Genomic DNA, 27029 nt, shown 5'->3' with positions numbered 1-27029 from the left:
TTAACTAGAATATATCTACTGAATAAATTAGGTATTCACAACAAACTATCAACAACATAATATATCATGTTAAGATTATTCTAGAACATTTCGCAAACGTATCAAATGTAATATTTGATACGAAGATAGGATCTAAGATTTGGGGCCGTAAGCCTTTGACGTGGGCGCGGGCTCGGATGACTTGCTTGGCAGTAAACATACCTGATGTAAGGCTTACAATTCATTACAGTAACGAAATCATGAGATGATATAATGTATTGAGCATTATGTTCTGATGTTTATTATTTTATTTATTCCTATATTACCGTCAACCGGGGTGAATAGAGAAAAAACTTAAAATGTGATATACTTAACAAATTCATAAACAAACTACAAAAATCATTCGATTGAAAATAATAGTATAATTTGGTATGATGTATTTTGTATAAGTATTATTATGAAATTTTCAGGTAAATTAAATTTTTACTTACGCTCTATTCACCCCGGTTGAAGGTATAATATATAAAATAAATAAATAAAAATAGGTATATATTTAAAATTAAAAATGCGAAGTTACTCTGTCTCTTGGTCTGTCTGTCACCTCTTAAATCACCGAACTGATTTAGGTAAATGCAATTTGGTATGAAGATAGTTTGAGGCCCGAGTAAGAACATAGTGTTTAGTTTTTATCAATCATCATCATTAGCATCCCATGCAGATGATTCACGGGCACAAGCTACTTAGTTTGCTATAAAAGTTCGTCAGAATAAAATAAAAAAACATTATGTGACATGGTTCTGTAAATACACTTTATTGCACCTCAAAAGAAAAAAATCAATAACCGATTACCATTGTAAATAAAATTATCTCTTCCAGACAACCTTAGGGTAGCAGGATGAAAAGAACAGAAAACTTTAGAAATAGATAGTGCACGAATAAATTACAGGAATAAGAAGATTACTAAACATTACAACAACTATCTTTTTCTTTTTGCGTATGTTACGAACATACGGTTTTGACCATATGATTCACCACCAGAAATTAGACTCCAGCACGGCTACCTTGAGTTGGTATTTAACATTTACCCTCGATCGCATTAATACCATGAATACAGTGTGAGTGACATAGACTGCGATCGAGTTCACGCAATCGCTAGCGTAAACGTCAAGTGTCAACTCATGGTAGCCGTGCAAGGGGTTCTGTTCAGATGGTAGGTAATTTCTTACATAGACCTCCATTATCTCCTATCCTTAACTCTTGGGAACAGGAGGTACAACTTTCTTTAACTTGTGTTTGTGCAGATTACATTTTTTACTGCCGGCCTGAGCGGAGAAAAATTGGTTTTATATATTTTATTACATGACATAGAATTTGCCTGAGCCAAAATTATAAGAATTCACATCACGATCGTCAAAAACTAGAAATATCGACTACTAGAATAGTTAGGTTAATAAAAGCTTCTAAAAATGCTGTTTAATAATAATTTTTATTACTTGTTTCATCATCATATCAATTAAGTGTTTTTCTTAATTTTATTTAGTTTTAGGTACTTATTAATAAAATATTAAATTATATTTGACCCATAGTAAGATGTTAACTTGTTGAATTAGTCCGAAGGTGGCAATGGGAAGTTCTGTTATGTGATCGTCACGAATAAATGTCTTTTATCCTTATCATATTATGCCACAAAGTAGTGAGTAACTCCCTTTACAGTAGGCCTCGCAAGCTTAAGCCCCTTATCGGTTCACGTAATCATGGAAAAATTGGAAAGGTAGAACCTTCTGTGGAACTATACCTATAGATCAGGTCCCCAGTACGGAATCTTTGTAAAAATATTGAGTATTTATATAATAATGCTTTTAAACATGAATTAAACACCGCTTTTATTGAACTGAAGCCCTTTGAACGTCACGCCTATTATAAATGACTGCATCATTTTGTAATGCGTGAAGGTCAATATTATTTAATTAACATCGATACTTCGGGGTGCTAGTACGCTAATGGAAAGTCTTTCCTGAAAGAGCTGTGTCGTCCCCTGCAAGACATGTCTTTGACCCCCGCAATTGTCGTCCATCGCAATCCAATGCGCATCGCAATAACGAGATTATAACAAACACGATAGTGAAATGAAATGGAAATACATATGACATTGTTATATTTGACGATACGCTGAGGGGTGGATATGTAGGTCATAGTGAAACAACTTTTACTAAGAGTTCAACCCCGAAATCGGGAAATCGCGCTTTGGTGAATCACATGTCAATGTTTTCTAAGGACCAACTGATTTTTTTTCGCGAATTCGGGGTTGGTCCCGGTCCCGGGGTTGGTTGGTTGGTAAAAGTTGTTCGGTATGACCCACATATTCACCCCTCGGCGTATGGTCAAACATAAGAATTTCAATTCAAAAACTTATTTATTTTAGTATATTTGTGTTCAATAAGTGAGATAATTGACGATTGGTCTGGCCTAGTGGATAGTGACCCTACCTATGATGCCGATGGTCCTGGGTTCGAACCCAGTAAGGGCATTTATATGTGTGATGAGCACAGATATTGACTCAAGAGTCATGGATGTTTTCTATGTATTTAAGTATTTGTATATTATATACATCGTTGTCTGAGTACCCACAACACAAGCCTTCTTGGCTTACCGTGCTTACCATGGGACTTAGTCAATTTGTGTTAGAATGTCCTTATAATAATATTTATTTTAATTTATTGAATAAAGAGATTTAAGTTAATATTTGAGAAACGATACAGTCAGCTCTATATTTAGATAAAGGTGAGGATTCCGGTTGACTGTGTTGACAGCTTAAAAGTATATACGATCCGCTTATGGTCGTCGATACGACGGATTAAAATCCAATTATCTTAGGATACCTTCTATTCAATTAAATTCGAAATCTGTACTGTCAAAGAATACACACACACATTGACAGCCACTGTAATTGAACGGAGCATGCTGCTAATGTGCGATCCAAAGTAAATAGTTTTATTTTTGCACTTAGACGAATTAGCCAAACTGTTTCGACCCAAGCAGCGCTACTCGCTTATAATGGCTACGTCAATTCTCTCTTGCGATATGGACTAGTAGTTTGGGGAAACTGTATTGACAAAGACGCAATATTTATAACACAGAAGCGTTGTATCAGAGCCATTTTTGGCCTACACTATATGGGCTCATGTCGCACTTATTTTATACAAAACAACATACTCACTTTCCCTAGTATGTACATTTTCGAAGTGTGTGTTTTCGTACACAAGTATAAATACTTGTTTGTGGAATTTCAAACCATTGGTTCCCGCGCGATAAGAACACAGTATAAGTTTACTTTACATAAACCTTCGGTTAATTTGGCACTTTCCTCGAGAAACTCGTATATTATGTGTATTCGTATTTATAATAAATTACCTGACATTTTTAAGAATAATAATTTGAATATATTTAAATCACAAGTCCAAGTTTGGCTAATACAGAGATGTTATTATAGTATTAATGAATTTTTAAATAATGATTTAGATAATGGGATTTGATTGTATTTGACTTCAATTTTATTTTATTTCATTTTTGTTATTGCATGATTTTTATTAAGAGTAAGAGTTTAGATTATGATTTATTAGTGTATTAATGCTTCGTTTTAAGGAAATGTTTGTTTGTACATCTGTAAAGGTTAGTCTTGGTGATTCAATATAAAATTATTACAATAGTAATTACCGGCAATGTAACCCATTTCTCACGAACAATAAAGATTATGATTATACATGTGAAACAATAGAATAAAAATAATATTAAAATTAACATCTTATTAAAATAACTCACAATACAAGATAAAAAACATTGTACACAGTAAAATCACATATTAAAATAATAATTACTCCATGTCAAAAACTAATGTCAAAAATTCTAATCGAAAATACAAAAAGTCTATAATTACGAAATTAATCCAAATCATTTTATTTTCTTTATTCAATAATAAATAAAATGCGGATTAGCTGTTTTTCTGTAAAGTTCAACACTTGCTGACGTTCCCAGTTAGGGTGTTAGAATTTCAAGAAGTTCATAAATATTTAATCAATGAAACTGGGTCCCTCTCGGTGTTTCGGCCATGACCCATTCAATGTTTCCGTGCTGAATTATATATTCATATTACCTGATTTCCAAAAAATTAAATGGATTTTGTAGGTACCAGGACTTAACTTTCCATGGTCAATTCTCCAGTAATATATATAATATCTATAAGTAGCCTTCTATAAATCGAAAAAAAAATGTTGATGTTTCTTTCTTTTAGAGATCTTTCAACAGCTCAGCTTGAATTCTAGCTACTGTAGACATTGAACAAGTAGAAAAAAGTTAAAGATAGTGGCCCCTTATTGTGTAGGCTTAGAACCAGTGGCCCGTGACAGTATTTGGCGCGCGAGATAGACTATCCGTCCCTTTTTAGGGTTCCGTAGTCAACTAGTAACCCTTATAGTTTCGCCATGTCCGTCTATATGTCGGTCCGCAGCTTTGCTCCGTAATGCTAGAGAGCTGAAATTTGGGGTACGGGAGGTCCCGTACATTTTTCTTCGCTTTAATCCAATGGTGTGGGGTATTGTTGGTGTTGTGGGTATCTATAAGATTTGGGTTACCCTCTTACGTTTTAATAAATCAGTTGTTGTCAAGGACTCGTGGTGTTTCATTGAATACTACATGGTGGCAGCGGTGTAGTGGTTTATCTCGGTACATATTCGTAAGAAAGTGTATCTAAAGTCACCAAAAACGCCAGATTTTAGTTACGAACGTTTTACTTATTGCGGTGTGTGCGTAAGTGTAAAAATTATTCACTACAATGGAGCACGCGAGACCACCACCAGAACTCAACATGGCGGGAGGGCCAGTTGCCCGTGCCGATGCATGGAAGCGGTGGAAGCAACAATTCACACTGTTCGTGAGAGCATCAGGAGTGAGTTCCGAGTCTGCCGGGGTGCAGGCGAGCCTACTCGTCAACCTCATCGGGCCCGAGGGCTTTGATGTTTTTCAAACGTTTACTTTCGATAGCGAGTCGGACCGGGATGACGTAAACGCTATTATAAAAAAGTACGACGAATACTTTGTAGCGAAGGTCAACATAACTTTGTTGAGATATAGATTTTTTACTCGTAATCAAGAGGATGGCGAGTCTATTCAAACGTATGTTACGGCCTTGCGTCTCCTGAGCAAAAATTGTGAGTTCGGTTCTTTGCAGGAGGACCTAATAAAAGATCGCATTGTATGCGGCATACGGAATTCCATTGTGAGAGATAGGCTTTTGAGATGCGACGATCTCGATCTGAATAAGGCTATCAAGTTGTGCCAAGCCGAGGAGGTGTCACAAGAGAGTGGTAAACAGTTAGGTAAAAGTGTCGAGTGTGCAAGTGCAGTGCAGGTGCATGGCGTAGAAAAAAGGCGCACGGGAGGCGGAAGCGCGCGGCCGCCTCGCCGGGCATCGGCGCCCGGAGCGCGGCGCGGGCGCGGCGCCGGCGGCGGCGTGCGAGGCCCGCCTCGTGAGTGCGCGGGTTGCGGCGGAACGCGTTGTGATAATCGGGAATGCCCAGCCTCTTTCGCTACTTGTTTCGCGTGCGGAAATCGTGGTCACTTCTCCAGAATGTGTAAGTCTCGCTTTGTACAAACTGACAACGGAGTTAAAAAAGTGTATGAGATTGAACAGAATGACTCGTATAGTAGTGGTTCAGGCGAGTTAGAACCGTTTTACGTGGATATGGTGAAATGTAATAAAAAGAAAAGTCAGTGGTTTGAAACCTTGTTGTGTGAGAAGGGACCCGAGCGATTTAAGCTTGATTCGGGTGCAGACATGAATGTTATTTCTTTAGAAAGATTTTTATTACTAGGGTTTAATAAACAAATGTTACAACCGGTCAAAGTTAATTTAGAATCTTATACCAATAACGAAATCCCCATCGTAGGTGAGTGCGATATTACTTTTTGGTATAAAAATAAACCTTATCCTTTGCATTTCGCAATCGCTGACATGAAATGTCAAAGTGTGCTGGGACGGGACTCTTGTGACGAAATGGGTATGGTTAAACGAGTTTATGTAATAAACTTGGCGTCATATTCTGATCTTTTTAAAGGTTTAGGTTGTCTGCCGGGTAAATATCACATAGTTGTCGACAAATCGGTTCCGCCGGTCATATGTGCTAATAGGAAGATACCTCTAGGGTTCAGAGACAGATTATCGGACGAATTAAAAAAAATGGAGGAACTAGGAGTTATTAGGAAAGTATCACATCCTACAAAATGGGTTCATCCCTTAGTACTTGTTGCAAAAAAGCATAACGGTATTCGCGTATGCCTCGACCCGCGCGCGTTAAATGTGGCGGTACGTCGCGCGCACTACCAGCTGCCCTCGCTGACCGAGCTGGCCACGCGCCTGCGCGGTGCCACCTACTTCTCGGTGCTGGACGCTAATTCGGGCTTCTGGGTCGTGCAACTGGACGATGAAAGTGCTGACCTTTGCACATTTGCGACTCCGTTTGGGAGGTATCAGTTCCTCCGGTTACCGTTTGGCATTAGTTGTGCTTCAGAGGTTTTCCATGCCAAAATGGGGCAACTTCTTGAGGATCTTGAAGGCGTAGACAATTTCATAGACGACATTATTGTATGGGGTAAAACTAAACAGGAACATGATGAGAGATTACATGCATTGTTAAACCGAGCGAGAGAGATAAATCTCAAATTTAACAAAGACAAGTGTAAAATAGCTGTTCAGCAAGTCACTTATTTAGGGCACATTTTTGACGCTGACGGTATGAGACCGGATAGTGAAAAAATTAGGGCAATAAGTCAAATGCCGCCGCCGTGCGATAGGAAAAGTTTAGAGCGATTTCTTGGAGCCGTGAATTATTTGTCGAAGTTCATACCAAATTATTCTCAACGAGCCACCCCTTTAACTAACTTACTTAAAAAAGAAAATAACTGGCAGTGGGGGCCTGCGGAGCAGGGCGCGTTTAATGAACTAAGAGAGTGTGTTTGTGGAGCCGGCGTGCTGGCGCTGTACGACGTGACGGCACCGGTGACGCTGTCGGTTGACGCGTCACGTGACGCCCTGGGCGCTGTGATCCTGCAGGGCGGGCGGCCCGTGGAGTTCGCCTCACGCACGCTCACAGACGCGCAGCGCCGGTACGCGCAGGTCGAAAAGGAATTGCTCGCGATTGTTTTTGCTTGTGAGCGATTCCACCAATATATATTTGGTAGGGAGAAAGTAACCGTTGAATCAGACCACAAACCTTTAGAGAGCATTTTCAAGAAACCTCTTATGTCTGTCCCAGCACGCTTACAACGCATGATGATGCGTCTACAGCATTACGATTTGGTTGTTACTTATAAGCCTGGAAAGTATATGTATATACCGGACACGTTGTCTCGGGCGCCTTTGCCAGATCTTTATAGTGAAGGAGTACATAAAAATAACGTGTATCAGATACAACTAATAATTAATAATATGCCAATTTCAAATGCAAAACTATCGTTAATTAAAAAAGAATCACAACGAGATTCCAAATTTATAAAGCTAGCTGAGTATATTAATATGGGTTGGCCCGACCATAAGTCGCAAGTGGCGCCTGACCTGAAGGTGTACTGGTCTTATAGGGAAGAATTATTTATAGTCGATGGAGTGATTTTTAAAAATATGTCTGTTTTGATACCGCGAGCCTTGCGACCAACAATGTTAAATATAGTACACGAGGGTCATATGGGCATAGATCGATGCAAGCGGCGCGCGAGACAAGTGATGTACTGGCCTAACATGTCACGTGATATCGAGCTCATGGTGAGACGATGTGCTAGCTGCCAGGAGTGCTCAAACGCCCCGCCTAAGGAGCCGCTATTACCCATTGCTATCCCTAAACTTCCGTGGGAAAAAGTTGGTGCAGATATTTTCGAAATTAGAAAAAAGTATTTCCTAGTTTTGGTGGATTATTATTCAAACTATGTTGAAGTATGCAGTTTACCAAACATTTCCTCCAACATTGTGATAACAAACATAAAGGAAATATTTGCACGTCACGGAATACCCGAGACTTTCATTACAGATAATGGGACCCAATTTAGCAGTCGCGAATTCAAAGTATTTACCAAAAATTGGGATTTTAATCACGTAACATCATCGCCAAATTATGCCCAGGCGAATGGGAAGAGTGAACGAGCAGTTCAAACGGTGAAGTCAATGCTAAAAAAATCAATTTTAAGTGATGGCGATTTTTATTTAGCACTTTTAAACTATCGGAATACGCCCCGAGACGGTTTGAGCTCCCCTGCGCAACTTTTGATGAGTCGCAGATTAAGGTGTAAACTACCAGTTCACCCAGAGTTATTAAAGCCGCAACCTGTTGACTCATCTGAACACGACACAATGTTACTTAATCAGCATAAGGCAAAAGTAAGGTATGACATACATTGTAAGAAGTTACCTCCACTTAACATAGGTGATGACGTAGTCCCCCCGCGGGTTGCCCACCTTGTCGTGGTGGAGGGGCTTAGTAGCCGTGGCTTGGTCACCCACGGTGAAGCGAAGAGGCAACCAGGGCCGGCCTGTTTGAGGTGCGGGCTGGCCCGAGGAGGACGCTCCAAGTGGGCTTGGTGAGCCCGCTTGTGACGCGCTGGAGGTGGACCGTCGAGGAAGAGGAGTGTCGGTATTGCGGTGAGCCGTTCTCCCTATCCTCGACGGCCGAGGTGGGATCGCAGGGGAAGAGGCGTGATGGTATCACGATGCGCCACTCTCCCTATCCCCTGCGACCTTGGCGGGGCCGTTCCGCAGTAGCGGCGTTGGTGGGGCTGCAGAGGAAGAGGAGTGTCGGTATTACGGTGTGCCGTTCTCCCTGTCCTCTGCAGCCGAGTTGTGGTTTGCGGCAGAACCATGGACCTCATCTGCCGCCGGGCGCTGGGAGTTTTCTAGCGCCCGTGGCCTCCTTGTGGCGGGCTCGGGGGGGTCCGCTACACTGCAGGACGGAGGCCGAGGAGGAAGGCGCGCCGAACCATCTGGCGCGCCTAGCGTGAAGGGCCTTCGGGCATTTGCGAGGGAGCCGCTCGCGGGCGGCTGCCGCCGGTGGGGTCGCGGATGAGTGCGCAAGCGTTCCCGTAACCCCACCAATAAGGCGGCGAGGTGACATATGGGGGGTTTTTAGTGGGTATACCGTCGGCCTCATTAGCCTGGACGGGAGTCCCACATAACCACTCGGGTCGCCCCCCGCACCCGGGTGGTATGCGGAATGCATTTTCCCCCCTAGAAAAAAAAAAAAAGGTGATGACGTAGTATGTGTAGAAGGAAAGGCTAGGACTCGTGCCACCGTGGTGGGTAAAGCCGCGACTCCTCGATCGTACATAGTTCAGAATAAGGTGGGAGGTAAATTCCGACGCAATCGTCGTCACCTGATAAAATGTATGGTGAGTGATGAGCCGGAGTCCTCGAAGTCCGAGCCGCTGCAGCCATCAGCTGACTGCGGGGACGAGTTCAAGGACGCCTGCGAAGATGTGGGTCACTTGGGAACATGCGAAAACCAGCCTTATGATAACGCCCATAAGGCAGGTAATCAACAAGCGCATGCTTCCGATGAGCCGACAATTATAATGACGCGTAGAAAGGCAAAATTATTAGCCGAAAATCAATCTAAGACAGAAAATATGTAACACATAATCCAAATAAAATATTCATTACGTACCTACTAGATACATAGGTATATCGTACTGCATAACCTAATTATTATATTATGTATTTTTACTAAGTCGGAATAACCGATATAATTCTATTTTATGCACTTCTCCGTAAGGTTTTAAATAATCTGTCCAATTTTAACATCATAACAACATTATGATAGCACGGTCTTATTTTGAACCTTACAGTCTCTTATATATTTAAGGTGTTATGTTGGATTATATTAGTTTATACAACCGTGAGTTTTGTCACACGTAGATATAAGTTTCATTGTTCTTTGAATTCATTGGCTTAGTAATTATACTTACTTATTAAGTTAAAGATAAATGGTTAGAATCAGGTCGTTCAGACCTATCTGTAAAAAATATGTCGAACATGTTTCTAACTAAAATATAGCTTAAGGTTTCCTGAAAATTGGTCAATTGTAAAAAAAAAAAAAAAAACATGGGAATATAGATTAAGTTATGTAGATATTGATAAGATTGTAGAATGATTTTAGGCTGTAAATGTACAATGGTTAATTTAAATTGCAACATAACCAATTGTTCAGTTTTTTAAGAAATTCCTTTTGGGGGAGATGTTGTGGGTATCTATAAGATTTGGGTTACCCTCTTACGTTTTAATAAATCAGTTGTTGTCAAGGACTCGTGGTGTTTCATTGAATACTACAGTTGGGTAGGTATTTCAAAACGAATAGTGGTCTTCAACAAAAAAAATTTGATAGACTGTATATTTTTGGAAATAATCGCTCCGATACCCGATTTTGAATTAATAATACAGCTAGAAAAAGATGTGTAGGTCGTGATTTTTATCGGTCGAAACAAAATTGGGACCTGGATTTTGGGCTTTTATTTTACCAATGTGCTGTACTATTGGGACCAGAAAATCAAATTAGTTCCTAATTAAAAATAAATCTGTATGGTTTATTTCTTTGCTTTAATCATGTATATATAATTTTACCGAAATCAATATAAACTTTTCGGTTTTGGCGAATCATGAACAATTTAACACGCAAAGCATAACCAATACCGTTCGCAATTTTACTAAATCGATGTCTGTCGGAATTTGATTGAAGTTTGGAAAAGCACTATGACACAATAGGAACGCCGCCAATTTTCACTGAGCCAGAATAATGTACATTTAGGATCTGAATTATATGAGCTTTTGTCATATTCTTTGCTGAAAACATACATTTTAATTGTAAACCACATAGCTTAAGGTCAATATTAATTTCACACTAAAATACGTCTTATTGATGACTAAAATAGCACAGGGAAATAAAAAAAATGGAAATTAAAGTTTAAAGGCACCCTTAATGTCAAATTTTGAATTCACGCGCAGCAAATATTACACATAAGTACGAGCACTTTCAATGATGTCAAACTGAGATAAATTTTGATAAAGGACAAAAAAATATAAAATCAAAAACAAAATAATTATTGTGTTTGGCTAACAAATCATATGTATATACCTCTGTCAAAAATTAAAATGCGCAAAACTACCTACATACAAAAAATAATGTACAAAAAGCATACCGTTTAAAGTTGGTTATTCATGCAACATGGGATCATCGCGCTAGTTATATACAGTTACAAATATTAAGTAACACTTTTATAATAAAATGTCCACACCATTCAACATTAAGCATGGCATTAAGTTCGCCTTTTGTACCATAAGGTTTTCTTTTGTGCAATAAATATTAAATAAATAAATAAAATTATACGCGGTGTAATCTTTTTACACAATTTTATTTCATAATTTAATAAGTTTACTAATACAAACAAGAAAAGTAAGAAATAGGTTTCGATATAAAATATTGTGATGGAAACGTCGACCTCTCAAAACGCAAAGCTTCTATGTTCGACGGCACGTTATTAGAAGAGAACGCTAAGTAAATAAACATGTACACGGGCAATACATGCGTCCGACGTCCGTTTCCGAGCTTATTTTAGTGCACGCGTGCCAATCTATATATCTACGTCTACAAGTACCTACTAGCGGTTGGTTCTTACAAACCGCTTTATTAGAGATACTCTTTTAATGGATATGCTTCAACAAATCCCATCCATTGGCGTAAAATAAGAATACATATTATAAATATGATACCAAACTGATGAAAATAATCATTTGGTATAACATTTTTCAACTGAAAGGATAATTGTTTTTAGCTCTCTATTAACATGTAATTCATATGCCATGCAATATTCTGGAAAATGTATGTTATGCCTAACGATACGTTTGACTAAATAATACTGGGTAAAACGAAACTTGGAGAAATAATAATTTGCTAAACAATAACTTGTCTAAAAAAGAGTTGCTTACTTTACAATTCGGATAAGTTGTTTTGCCAAACATTTTTTGGGTAATATTAATTTGGGAACAAATAGTTTGGAATGTGATACTTTGAGAAAAGTTTTTTCGCCCATTCATTAGTTAACCGGCGTAATAGCGTGCCATTCGTGATGTACTCGTAAATTATTATGTTATTGTAATGAAATAATAATTATGAATGTTTATTTATAGTTCACTCCTTATACTTCAATACTAATAAGTTCTAAAAATGTAATTTATAGTGTTCTGTAGTCAACAAGTCACCCATAAGTTCCGCTATGCCCGTCTGTCCGTTCGTCCTGCCAACCGTCTACGTTTGACCAAATGCACCTTTCATATCAATAGTGGGGTTATTTTTTTAACTTGTTAACTTACAGTAATGAAATTACGTTCGGTAATTTTGAACATATTTATAATAATGGATTGCATTCCTATATAAAATATTTATACTAAAAAACCAAACAGAAACATACCAAAGAACACCAAAGTCTATGGAATACACCATACCTTCAGCCAAATTCTGATTAAACAACTTGTTAGGTACGCTTTGATATTATTTTGATACGATCGCTCGCGCTGGTTGGGGCATGCGAAATGAAATGAAAGTCGTGAGAGAAATGCGCGCCAATCAAAAACGATTATCAGTGATACCACCAGTTCGGCACTAACATAAACGCTGTCGAGAACGTAACTAACTTTCTATGCATCACGCTCGTTCTCGCATATACGTGCGAGCGAGATGTATAGAAAGTAAATTACGTTCTCCATAGCGTATATGTCAGTTTTGAAACAATCAGTGACTCATGGTACGGGTCTGTACCCGTACCATGAGTCGTAGACCCTGTGGTCGTATCGAAACCAATTTAACGCCGTAACATTTTTTTTATATCTGAATCGGGCTCTAGTTTAGATTGCATCGATGAGCGAGTTATTTGCGAGCGGAAGTTTGAACAGTCTTTGGTGTTTGCCTAACTTTAGCCTCCGATCGGAACTAATACCCGAGCCTAATACTAGAACACATACTATTTCTAGACTTACGGCCCGATCCAAATATTAGGTCTATCGTTATATACGAGTATCGTATCAAGTCCCGTGAGTGTTATTAGAGTAATATTAAAATTAGTTTTAAGGCTTTTTATGCTTGACCGTTTTCAGGTATAAATTAGAGTTAAAATAAATATGGGTGCAGATGCAATTTGCAGGTCAATAAGGCAAATACGCATACAACCCGTCTAATTACAAGGTACCGTAGCATATAGAACCTTTGAAATCCATGGGAGCCTTCGACGCAATGCCTCCATGCATGTCCTAAGATAACCTGTGAACTACATTAAAAAAAAAAAAACATGTAATCTCTTGGTTGACCTCAGCAGAGTATAAATTCTACAGCCTAAAGAGTTTGCAAAAGGAAACTCCTCTAAAACCGCAATGTCGTGATACCATTTAGATTTCAGAGTGAATGTTATGGGTATTTTTTAAATAAATTAGTGATTGCCGATAGCGACACATCTATACTCACATAAAAACGGTAGTGTTTTGAAAACACAAACTTGAGAGATGGACTCCCAAGCCCACTGTGAATCCTAACAAAATATATACCAAATAATACACTCGAAATGTGAAAACATTAACATGGTTACATAAAATATGTAAATCGCTTTCCAAATGCCGCACCAATCGGGCAACATAGCTTGCGCACAAAGAAAACTTCTGTCGGGAACTTCTAGAAGCCGTCCGAAAATCGTGCAGCTTTCGGACCTTGACCACACACAAGCATCGGGAACGCAAACGAGCCGGCGCGGAAATCAATTCGCGTTATCCATCAATATTAGCTACTTAGTTCTGGATGTATGGTACCTGTAACAGGTAGAGGGAAAGGGGGGCGGGAGCCTGGAGCCAGTGCACCCGAGGCCGCCGGAGTGGGAGGACGCGCGGACTGCCCTCGCGGACTGTGAGTGAACGTTGGAAGTGTTAATATCGAAGTTTCAACGGTTTGTTTCGATTTGGTTTAACGGTGTGCGGTCAGGTGAGTTTTTTTTACCATAATTGGAGTTTTCATAGGTGATTGAAAGAAATTGGTTATGGGACAAAGTTTGATCGCTTAAAAAATTTAATAATATTTAACTTTTTTATTTATTTAAAAATTACTATAAAAAAGATTTATTTTTAAACTATTATAACTATTCTATAAATAAATAGTTTATATAAAATACTACACAGTTTACAATCTTGTAACAATCAATCAAATATAAATATGCCCAATTTGCCGCCCACGGAAACAAAATGACTAAGAATCGATAATTTATATTAATACCTTCTAAAAATATTCAATACATACATTCCATCGAAAATACAACTTCAGGCTCCCAAGGCCAATATATTCCGGAAGATAATAAAGAAGTATATTTTGGCATTGTTTATGATAATGCTGCCCCAGATTTTAAGTAAATGGAGAACCAAGATGTAATTCATTCCCCCTCGCAATAAAAATCAGCTTGAATCATCCGAGTAATTGCAAAACGTTCGTCAAAATATATTTAGAAAACCATTAACTACGGAAACATTTGGGGGAAGGTCGGTTACAGAATTTCCTAAACTTCCCATTTCAATTTTACAAAATGTATAATTGACGTTGACTGTTTCTTCTAATTATGATAGAATCTCATATCTGAATTATATGTATACAGGATGAATATATAGGACATACTGAGTAACTTTTACTGTGGGACCATAGCCGAAATCGCAAAAAAAATGCGACTATCCCATACATTTTGGCTGACTGGTTGATATTTTGTACGAGAGAGTAATTTTTTTTTCGCGATTTCGGTGTTGGTTCCATAAAAAAAGTTGCTTATTATATTATTCACGCACTAAATTTAATTTAAATTAATCCAATAAACAGTTTTATATTATCAAAATGTACTGGTCTTTGTGTTGACATTTAAAAAAAAAATTTGGTTATTATATGCTTCTGTATTATGTTATGCCATACGATTAAAAAATAAAAATCATTAAGTGGCTCAAAAACTATTTTTATGTCTATATTTCTTTCCTGTGGAAACCTAAAATAAATGGACTTTAAGTTAATTTTCATTTTAAAATTAGTTTTAATGGGTCATTCACTTATTATTGAGTCAAAAAGACGCTGGACATGTTTCGATCCTTTTTCGAGGATTCTGTCGAGCGTCTATTCGACTTAATAATACGTGAGTGTACCTATCCATAGAATGACGCCCATTTTCCGAAACGTTTTTGACCCAAATGACTCACTCCTCACTCAAAGCTTACTTAATGTACAGTCACACAGACAGCATCCAAAGCAGCGGATAAAAAAACGCTCCAAAAGTAACTGCAGTCCTGGAATACTTTTCTAAATACCTATATCTCTTCAGTTTGTGCACAAAAGTATTCGCCCTAATCTAACTGTTCAACATGAGACCTACATCTTACCTATACTTTTTACGCGTAGACTGATCCGCTACTTTTGCGAACTATACATTACAATTGAATACCTACCATACTAAACGTCCGCTGGCGTTCCTGTCTAAATGCGGAACGTTGGTATCTAAAAGGCCTAAAGTTCAGCTTCAATGATGAACTCAGCTTTTGGACGAGACGAAATAGACATACATACCAAGGCGGCTTGGATATTCACAAATAAGTTAAATATACTCTGAAATGTCCGTTTCCATCAAAATTTGTTTTCTTCATAGTGCTATTAACATAACCTAACCCAACATCTAGTATAAAATAGTTTGGAAAAAATCTATATAAGTAGTTTTGTGTTAGAATCTAACTATATTCTGACCCTGCACCAACTAGATATTTCGATGACAGGTAGCAATTGCCTCCCGGCATTAAGACTGTGTTGTACGTTTCATGTATTGTGCAGTAAGTAAATAATAAATAAGTATTATAGGACATTATTAAACAAATTGACTAAAGTTCCACAGTAAACTCAATAAGGTTTGTGTTGTGGGTACTTAGACAAAAATATATATAATATATTGTGTATATTGTATATAATATATAAAAAATTATAAATACTTGTTGTTGTTGTTTGTTGTTACCTGGTTCTATATTCCTTTAAAATTCATTTGTAGTTTTACATATTGTATGTAAAATGTATAATTGTTGGTGCAATAAAGAATATTTACTTACTTACTTACTTAAATACATAGAAAACATCCATGACTCAGGAACAAATATCCGTGCTCGTCACACGAATAAATGCCCTTATCAGGATTTGAACCCGGGACCATCGGCTTCATAGGCAGGGTCACTACCCGCTAGGCCAGACCGGTCGTCGCAATAAGGTTTGAATAAATTATTTAAAAAATCTAGAGTCCGTCTAAGCTAACTGCGCCGATTTGCATAGAATAAAGAGAGGCAGTGTCACTAAAGCGTCCTACTTTAATAGAATAATGATGATGGAAATATCACTTAATCATTGCAAATACCATGCTGAGTTAGGTTGCTCAGATTCTAAATGAAGTGTTTAAATGATTGTCTGTTTAAAAAAGAATACCAAAATGCAAGAAACATTCTTACCCTACCACTTAAATACCATATTTTACGTTTCAGAATACATCCTCAGTTCGAAGTAACGCCAGCCAATTGATATTTCCCTGGCTTCGGTAATAGCGTACAACACACAGTCTCTAATGGCGCAATATGAATCAACATGGCATTCCCGTTGTTTTCTCCATTTACTCGGCTATTTTTCACAGGCTGACTGATCTTGTTTTTTCCTTACCATAAATATAGAGTACACTATTTGTACCATAAATTACAGTGACTATATTATGCGTAATTTTATGTATAGTGTTGGTTAAGATTCGAGTCCTTTGAGTCCTCTGATTTAAGAATGAAAATTACTCAGTTTTTCAGAATCTTATAATTAAGTCGAAGCTCGAATGCTTTTAAACTTGTTAGACTTGAGTTCTTTTTCAGAATACTCTCAGTTTAATTACACAAAATGTAAAATTTATGTGTATGATTCACAAATCATATAATAACTGCTATTTTTTTTGGTGTTATTTAGATAAAACTAATAAAATTATTGATGGACTCTTATTTGGACGTTGTCTGTTTAAGTTGCGCTTAAAAAAGACTTAATAAAGGCGACTCGGGACTTAAAAGACTCGGAAGTTTTAAGAGCGCTGTGCCTAGTAAAAACGAACCTTGTTCTTCAAATTTGGTTTCAAAATACTTAAGTTCCTACCAACACTAGCCTGGAGCGAGGCGACTCAATAAAATTATAATATTCGTGCGTTATCTAGAATACTAATGCTTATTGAAAATGAGCATTAATATTTAATACACGGGAATAAAAATCTTAGAACATACAGAAGTTGCCCTAAGATTAAATTCTAATCCATAAGCATCGTAAATGTCTTGACAATAAAACAAAAATTACTGAACTGTAAATTTAATGAAAAACACAACAAACAATAGTAGGTACAGAATTATAGCTGTATAAAAAACCGATGTTTGACAGCAGAAGGTCATCAATCATGTTTTCACACATTGAATGAGATGTTCTCATGGAGCAGTCGCGTGGCAAACGCGCGCGGTAATTGAGTGATACACCACTGATAAAAGTCAGCTAAGGGGCCGTAGGTTCACAGAGCGGAGCTTTCGAAAAATCGTAACGCTTTTTTAGGTTACAATACTGTTGGAAAAAAATTTATTAGCAACCTTCACGTCTTTGTTTAGTAACTTCGTCGATTAGAATCGTAATTTTTTGACTTTCGTTTGATAGAAAAAAAATCACGAACATAGGTCTAAACGCACTTTAAAATGTTGTATAAAATTTGCCAAAACGAAACATATGAAAATTGCTTCTAAAAACGAGCAAGATTATGTTTGCTCGAAGTCATTGATAACTTTTTTTTGTTAAAACTCACAAAAACTTTAAATTAAAAATCATGATTTCTTCGATCCCGGGCACGCCCTTTTTTACGCTCAGTGAGAGTGGGAGAAGAACCTGAACATACGGGGTCTTAATTCAAAAACGATGTATTTCTACAAATAAAAAAAAACAACAGCAACATTTTGGCAGATTCTTTTGCTTTGGCAGCGTAAGCTAGTCACTGATGAAACCAGATTTCTAGTTTGCGTTGACTAATCAATAAAATAAATGTTTTCCTTGAACAACTAACTTGGTGCAGTTGCTGACCGTTTATTCAAGATGTCAATCAATACTGTATTTTGTGAAAATCATATTACTGGGACCAAAGGCAGTGAAATAATAGAAAATTCTGATGATTTTGTACAGAACTTCAGAATCGCTTCATAACAAATCGACGTAAATAGTCTGTGCCTATCACCAAATTCGTAAGCGGTATATACCTACTGAATAATAAAACCGAATGTCTATTAAATTTCAATTTGGATGATTTTATATTGATGCTCTTTCTTTTCCGCGTTTTCCTCATTGCTCAAGGTTGTGACTCCTTTTTCTAAAAAAATAATTCTCTCTTATCTATACGTCCGTAAACAATTGTTACATTATGCCTTCTTTCAAATAGTTATATTGTACAATGTAATTAATATACATAATTATATGCAGAGTTGCAATTTTGGCAACGCACTTACAACCCGAAGGTGTTGCGGGTGTCCATGGACGGCGGTAATCGCTTACCATCAGGCAATCCATCTGCTCGCGTGCCTCCTATATCAGAAAAAAAAACACAGTAGAAATCACTACTTTTAGGAATCTACAGAGCCGCATATGTAGTTATCCTCGGTTTAGAAACTCCAAATGTTCATATATTGAGAGGCTTGAAGAGCCGCATGCCGCTCGCGAGCCGCGGTTTTCCGACCCCTGGCTTAGATTATTTTGACTCTTTGTTCTATTCGCTAATATTGATGTTGATTTACAACGGTAGCGTTTAATTTTGTATCAAACATATATTAAAATTGGAAAAATTCACTGTCTTGAGTGGGATTTGAACCCAGGACCACTGGATCACTAGGGTTCAACTCCCACCCAAGACGGTGAGTTATTCCACTTTTAACACATCCACGGCCAACATTTTCGTAGCGCTACGCTCGTAGCCGATCCCAGCGTTTTTCGGCTTTGCAGAGGAAAGCAACTATGAACATAGAGCCCGCCGAGCGGGTTCCCGGCACTCAGTGTGTTAAGTTATCGGTAGCGATTTTTTATATACAAAAAAAATGCAAAAACCTTTTACCTGCAAAATTCCAACGTCAATTCGATTCCGACAAGCATTTATTCAATTCCGGCAAGCAGGTATTATGAATGAGCAGTTAATTTGGTATCCCGATGCAACAAGTGAGGCATTGTGGAGCTAGCGTGCGTCATTAATTATAACTTCGAGGCCAAATAAATGTGCCATGTGCGACATGGCAAAAGTATATGATTTATTTTCTAATACTGGTTATTTCAAAATATTTTATTCAAACATAATTATAACCTGTGGTATTATTGTCAGCGTAGATCTTAGGAGTAAGAAAGAAAAACCTGAAAAGTGGGATTCGGACTCGCCCGTCGAGAGTTCCGCACTTTTTAGTATTTTTTTGTTATAGCGGCAACTGAAATACATCATCTGTGAAATTTTAAACTGTCAAGCTACTAGCTATCACGATACAGTCTGGTCACAGACGGACAGATAGACAGACAGTGAAGTCTTAGTAATAGGGTCCCGATTTACCCTTTGGGTACGGAATAATTCAGCTATTTCCTATGAAATTACATTTACAATATTAGGTAATTAACAGGACTTAAAAAATGGCGAACATTTGGGTTTAATTAATTTGCAAACAAGACATTTTATTTTACTAATTTTCTTGTAAATAATAGTCGGTCGGGTAATATTTCAACAAAGTTATTTAAATTTAGTTGTAAAAATGATGCAATATGTACATATGTGCCATTTTGTTCTCTAACTTGTTGCCATTTTAAAGGTAGTGATATTATATTATCCTATTGCCGTAGAAATTTTATAACTTGTGCTCAAAAAATTGTAACAAGTAGTTTTCACAGTCCTCGTGTGATGTTAACTTATCACTCCTAAAGAAGTCCGAAGAGACTGAAATAGGTGGAGCTCGGAAGGTGCATGGTCAGGACTATATGGCGGATGCATTAACACTTCCCAAACCCAGAGAGTAAAACGGGTCCGTATTACTAAGACTCCGCTGTCCGTCCGTCTGTCTGTCTGTCCGTCTGTCACCAGACTGTATCTCATGAACCGTGATAGTTAGACAATTAAAATTTTCACAGATGATGTATTTCTGTTGCCGCTATAACAACAAACACTAAAAAACAGAATAAAATAAATATCTGTGGGGGCTCCCATACAATAAACGTGATTTTTTTGCAGTTTTCATAGAGACGGAACTCTTCGTGCCTGAGGCCGACTCGCACTTGGCTGGTTTTTTTTGTATACTGGTATTACAGATTTTTTTAAATGGATGAAAACTGGTTTGTGGCCAACATCAGCTCTTCAGCTGTGTTGTAACTACTAATAAGTCGATTTTGCTTTTTTCAGAAATGTATCCGTAACAGAGCGACCAGAACGAGTTTCATTTTTGACATCAAAATTCCCAGACTTTTGGCTTGAATCAATTTTTGCTACTCTTAGCGCCACTTGCACCATTCCACTAACCCAGGGTTAACCGGTACAAACTAAAGTTACTATCGTTACCAGTAGCATTTGACACTGGGTTAACGGTTTAACCGGTTAACCCCGGGTTAGTGGGATGGTGCAAGTGGCGCTTACTGAGTTAAGTACTTTTTTCGAGGCATGTGCCGCCTTATTCCTTTTACGAAATAAATTTTTCATAATGTATCATTTCCCTTCCTTAGTACGACAGAAAATGAAACGAGGTCTTATTACGATAAAGCCGGTTTGCTCACAATGTTTTCACACGAGTTAGGGTTCGAACCCATTACCATTGGTTCGGAAGCTTAATCTCTAGGCCATGGCCATCAGCGCTCTAATTCCCAGATAATTAACAACGCGATAGAAATCAGCGCGAAGCTACTAGAACTTCTAATCAACCAGAAGATTCCATCGCGGATCTTACCCGCAAAGTACTGTCAGGGTGGCCGACATTAATTTGCCGTTTTGCCAAAATCAATATTAACTTATTAAAGCCAAACCGGCTTATAACTTAAGGTTGACTACAAAGGATATTTCTCCAGAGGCTGCTTATCTCAGTTTGGCTTTACTCCAAACTCGAGCAGATTAGACATGGCGTGCTCGAAGCAGATTTTATGTGACTTCATATTTAATATCTGCTTTGGTAATTAGACGGATCGAAAATTTTAAGTGGCCTGGACCAATATTTTTACACTTGACTGTAAACATATTATTTACAAGATTGATTTAAATGGACCGTAGCAAACACTTTGCATTTTTCAAACCAAATTCAAATCTTGAGGAGGTACGTGTTCATTCTTTAGAAATGGCATTGTATCTAGTCAAATTTAACAAGCATGTAGAGCTTCATATTGTGAAAAGTATCACCTATTTACTTAATTAATAATTCCGCATGCAAAAATGCTTTTAATTTAGTCCGAAATTATTGGTGTTGCCACATTTTAAAAGAGACAACCTATAACCGGGAAAATCGAAGTTAGTCAATTGCGGGCATTTTTCTCTCACTCTAATTACGTCGTAGTGAGAGTAAGATCCCCGCAATTTGCGAATTTCGGTTTTCGCGGTAGACTCAGGGGAGTGAGTGAGTTGAAGCAATTTTTCCTCCGTTTATCTCTTTTTGTGAAACACTTATTCAAGGCACAAAATCCATTTAACTCGAATCAGAGAAGAATCAGAGATCCAAAAAAAAAATCTATTTTAAGAAAAACATTCAGAGCAGACGTTTCAATGTTTCAGTAGATCAAGAGTGATCTCGAGAACCTTTTGGGATCCGGCCAGGGTCAGAGATTGGTTACACGGCACGACTACGACACGATATCGTTCTGCTAAAATATTTAAAATGCAGGGGAAACTACGAATATTCTTTTGCTGTGAACGTTATTCCACATTAAGCTATAATCTAAAACACGAAAAAATATAGGAGGATGATCTAATCTAATTTAAACTGTCGTCAGACATACTAACATTAAACTAATTCTACGGTTTACACTTACGTATTACGGCCATCGTAATCGCTGCTCGCACTATTAGTGCTTGAGAGGAGAACTAGGCTTTCCGAAACATGTCGCGCGAGTGACTAAAAATACCTGAGTGTAAACCATAGAATTAGTTTAATTTAAGGATGATCCAAATAAAATTTATAGAAGAACCAAAGTAAATGTTTGTAGATATACGTACTAAAGCAAGAGAGACCGAGGCTTGTAGTGACCGAAGTGGGAGCTTGTAGATAATCACACTTAAAAAAATCTTTACATGACGCTCATTGACTTTAGCTATTTTACAAATTGAATTTCGTTTATTATTTTTAAGAGAAGAATGATCTCATTATTCTTAGAATTTCATAAGAAACAAAATAAGACCTCAAAACTATGTTAAGACTTAGAAGTTATAATAGACTTAAATATTAATTAAAGTTAACATTATTGAGCAACATGGTCAGCAATCATCCTCAGAATGCTGTTTGTGCTGTCCCTGGTTCCACGCAGTAATGAGGCCGCTTTCTTCCATAATTGCTGCAAAGCCGTCGGTTCGTGCCTCCGCAAACATGGCGGAAGCCCAACCAGCACTCTAAAGGCATTGTTATACACTACTCTCAGAGTAAGTAGGTGATGATCTGATAAAATTAATAAATATGTATATGTACAGGTTGCGCATCATAAATCATTCTACTAAAATATATTCTCCCATATTTATGATTCACTTAATCTTTTAATATTTTTTTAAAGTCGTCCCTTGTAAAAAGATCTTCTTCCCTCTATAAGTACATGTATGTTAGTAGATATACGGATACGGATGTTCCGATTCCCGGCGAGTGATCTTCGCAACATATAACTTATTAACCGTGGCTTGTAACTTTGCGACCTAAGAAAGCTTTAAAATGTTACTTGGCATACCTACATTTTTGATCTAAGAATTTTACCGTTCGAGAAGGATTGTTTCGTCGTTATTCGACATTTCTGAACTAACGAGAAAAATACTTTACCATTTTTATAAAAAAAAAAGAAATGTTATATTAAAATTTGCAAAATTTCTTGTCAATTTAATAGAGAATCAGTCTAGTCTACAGTGCCAGATTACAAATAGAAGATGTCTTAATAAAGTTAAGAGAGATTTAAAATATATGAGAGTCTGATGTTGGGAATCAATCAAGAATTAAATTTAAAAAATATTGCAAAAATATTTATTTTTGTGAAGATAATGGATTAATTACACTTCTGTAGTTAGCAATTAATTTATTTCACAAAGGTTGCTTAATAGAAAATCAAATCATAATAAATACCAAAAAAATTACCTCATCAAAAAAATTGCGACATTGAGAAGTTAGTATGAAATAATAATTAAAAAAATAAAAGGTAATGTTCTTCCTGGCGATAACTGTCAACTTCCTAGCCATGAAGGTAACATTAAAATGTTTACAGCTTAATTTAATCTCAGTACAAGGTAAGGAAAATCTGGCCATGATACCCGTGAGAGCGCAGCCGGGTCAAATTTAATTTAAAGGATATTATTTGTATTACGCGTTATGCGGGACCCCTGCTGTTTGCACAGACCACAATATATGGGTCCGCAAATAACGTGCCAGCAGACCTTGCATCTAGTTTAACAATTTGTAAGCATGACTATAATCAGGACTGTAATGATGCTTTTGCCTTATTACTTTTCAAGTATACTTAATAACATTGATTAAAAAGAGAAAAGTCATTCAATGAAGCTCATATAACATTCGATTCGATCTTTCGCGTTTTGGACACATGACAAGTGTCCACAGCAAGCTCGGTTCTTCACAAAAACATAGATAAATTTTAAAATGACTCGCTAGATTCCTCTGAAACCCTGTTCTTACATTTTAAGGTATAGATATGTTATAGCCTTTGTTGAATTAAAATTGAAAATATTTTTATTTTTAAAATTATGGGGCTACCAAATACATTCAAAAATAATAAATATTAAGTGTGTGAACAAGTAACCACGAATAAATAATGGTTTTATCTACGTCAAAATTTTAATAAAGATGACAAGACACGGAAAATATAATCTGATTGAACCATAAGCGCAATTCCCACCCGAATTTTCCAAATGGAAAGACAACACATGGAGCGACGTCGGTCCCCGAAATCATCTGGCAAATAAACATCTATAATCGAATCCCGCAAGAAACTGCCAATATCTTCAGTGGAAAGAAATATTGTTTTCAAAAAGGTTGGCTCTCGTTTACCTTCCTCCACCGAGGCGTGGTAAACCGAACCATTAGCAACGTACATACTGGCAACTTATTTTCGCTCTTTCTTTTTTACAATTTCGAATTCAAAACATGAGGTCTGGCATTCAAAGGGAATGCGCGGAATTTGTTTCTCTTTTTCCGTGAGCTTATGTTTGGAGCAAAATATGACATTCATTCTGACGTAGGCAAACATAAACATCGCGTTTGGATAAGCAATTATTTATTAAAATCGTAATTATGTTTGAAAACGGTTTGAATGCCGTCGTACGTCAATTTATGTCAATAATAAGTGACAAACTAAGTATGTTACATTTATTTAGATTTTCATTGATTAAAGTAGAAGTGTAGGTATAGGTATAAAATTTATTGTATGTTTTGTATGATTTAATGGCTAAGGAGGCCTACTATCTGTCGACCTTCACTTTATGGTTAAATAAAACAGCCTAGGCGTGCTTGGAATAGTGGGCTATAAAATTCTAATGGTTCTGTTTCTTTTCATCATGGCGATGTGTGACACTCCCTCTTTTCTACAAGTACATGTAATTATTTAGAAATATAACATGTGTTATGAAGAAGAAAAGTATTGTCAGCTTAAATTTAATATACTAAAAATTCCGATTCCGACGTATTATGGAAAGGGACAAACGATTATTAGCGGCATCGTAACTTTAGTACACGTTTATGAATAAGGGGGTTAATATAAAAACGAAAGGCAAGTCTAAATCCTTATAAAATATATATTGCAATTTCATGTGGAGTATCCATCATCCTTATTTTATTCATAAATAGGTGTTAAAATCCTAAAAAATAGACTGGAATGAATGAACTTTATTCCAGATTCATAAAGCTTTATTTTGATACAATCTTTTAATACACAATTTTAAGGTTTATTATCCAGACATGAAAAAGATTAAAACCGTCTTAAAACTTCGTCTAAATGCTTTTCGCTTGTTTCGTGACTAAATGAATAAAATTCTCGGGAATCTTCAAATATATTTAGGATGTTTTATCCTATTAAGTACGTGAATAGCATCACGTTCTGACGCCGCCAAATAGAAAAACGTCTAAAGTAGTGCGAAGCCCGTACATGGTCACTGTGTTTTTATATTCGAACGATACTGTTATCTAAACGTTGGTGAACATAGAACAATTTGTAAGATGTCGTAAGACAATTTGTAAGAAGAAATTGTCCTAGTCACGCCTATGATAGGTCGGATTCAAATCTAGATTTATGTGTTGCTTTTTTGCTAGACAATGTGTTTGCCAAATTTAATGGAAGTATACCATAAAAACAACACACATTGTGACACTACGATGAGTCTATGTCAGTTTTGTGAATAACCTAATTTTCTATGGTAGCTTAATTGATTATTTAGATTATATTTCAATGAAAACGCGTTTAATTTCGCCACTAGGGGCGTTAGTGTCGACGGAGGTGATTCAAAATGTCAAATGCACACTTATCACAAATTTTTAGTATTATCTGTATAATTGTGGTAAATCTCTTTTCTATTTTTGATTATTTATGTAGAACATTAGATAATTATAGTTCAATAAATGTCAGTAGTTTAAATATAGTGCCAACTAAATAAAAGCAAAATTAAACAGGTTTAAAAAACGGCAAATTTAGACGTTAAAATACTTTTGTGTATATAAAAGCGTATTTCTTTTCAAATAAGCATAGCAACATTTTGAGAACTATTGTCTGGACCAACATCTACAGTGGCGCCAACTGGTGACCACAAAAACGGTAGCTTTCATTAATCAATATTCAAATTTAAATGACGTAATCGGTCGGGAGCGAACACCACACCAAGGGTTATCATATTTCATCGCCCTTTTTAGTTCTGGTACATGATCACAATTAAGGCTTACACCATAACAGATTCCCAACATTGAACAAGCTTCTGATATATAAAGCTGTATTTATTTTTACCGTCTCTTGGCTACTTGAGAAGTATTCTTATAAACATATGCTTATTATTACTTTCGGGAGGAATAAAGAGCACGCCGCGATATTTCACCATACCCTGGTACTGGCATGAAGAGCTTACACAGGATGCTTATTCTGATTGTAAAAATAGGTTTTCCATTTGATTTGATACATTCATTCTTTTAAAATTATGGCTTGATTCTAGTGGGACTATTTCGCCAGTATCAAAGTATTTGGAGCTTTAAATACGACTAAAATTTTACGATTAGTACGGTGATTTTTTTTTACTTTTTACTTTACAAGTAGCACGAGGACTACCAGTCGTTAACTCCAAAACGGTGGTTAAACGCGTTTCAAAATTATTTTTTCATTCACTGGACATTAGTTTACTTTACAATAAGCTATCGATATTACGCTTTAAATAATATTAACGGACAATAAAAAAGTAATTAATCACAAGGATAGCTATCAAGATGGCGCTCGAACCGGAAGTAATTTGATTTGATCTGAATTTGTTTCTTCAAAGGATCCGTCAGCTGTCATAAGTGACATTTCAGGTTGAATAGATATCACTGTTGACAGCTGACAGATCTCTTCTTCTTCATCGGTCCCTTATTAATGTGGATCGTGACCACTTAGTTTTGCAGTTCATGTGATAAAAAAATGTCTTCATCGGTCTCGATTTCTCGTAGCCCTCACCGCTTGATGAAATTTGCCTTAGGTGGCCTTCTTAACTTAGTCAAA

At 36.9% G+C, this 27029-nt stretch overlaps 1 long non-coding RNA gene across 1 annotated transcript in view; it reads left to right on the top strand.

Moving 5' to 3' along the window:
- The first annotated feature begins 13889 nt into the window (after window positions 1-13889).
- Window positions 13890-27029, top strand: part of LOC133521929 (uncharacterized) — a 108762-nt gene continuing 95622 nt past the window's right edge. Inside the window, exon 1 of the long non-coding RNA XR_009799959.1 lies at window positions 13890-14027. This is a non-coding gene — a long non-coding RNA (uncharacterized LOC133521929). The remainder of the gene's footprint in view (window positions 14028-27029) is intronic.

This window comes from Cydia pomonella, chromosome 10 (assembly GCF_033807575.1).
Source record: "Cydia pomonella isolate Wapato2018A chromosome 10, ilCydPomo1, whole genome shotgun sequence".
NCBI lineage: Eukaryota > Metazoa > Arthropoda > Insecta > Lepidoptera > Tortricidae > Cydia > Cydia pomonella.
Note: the sequence above shows the minus strand (reverse complement) of the source record. Positions and strands in the feature narration are given on the sequence as shown.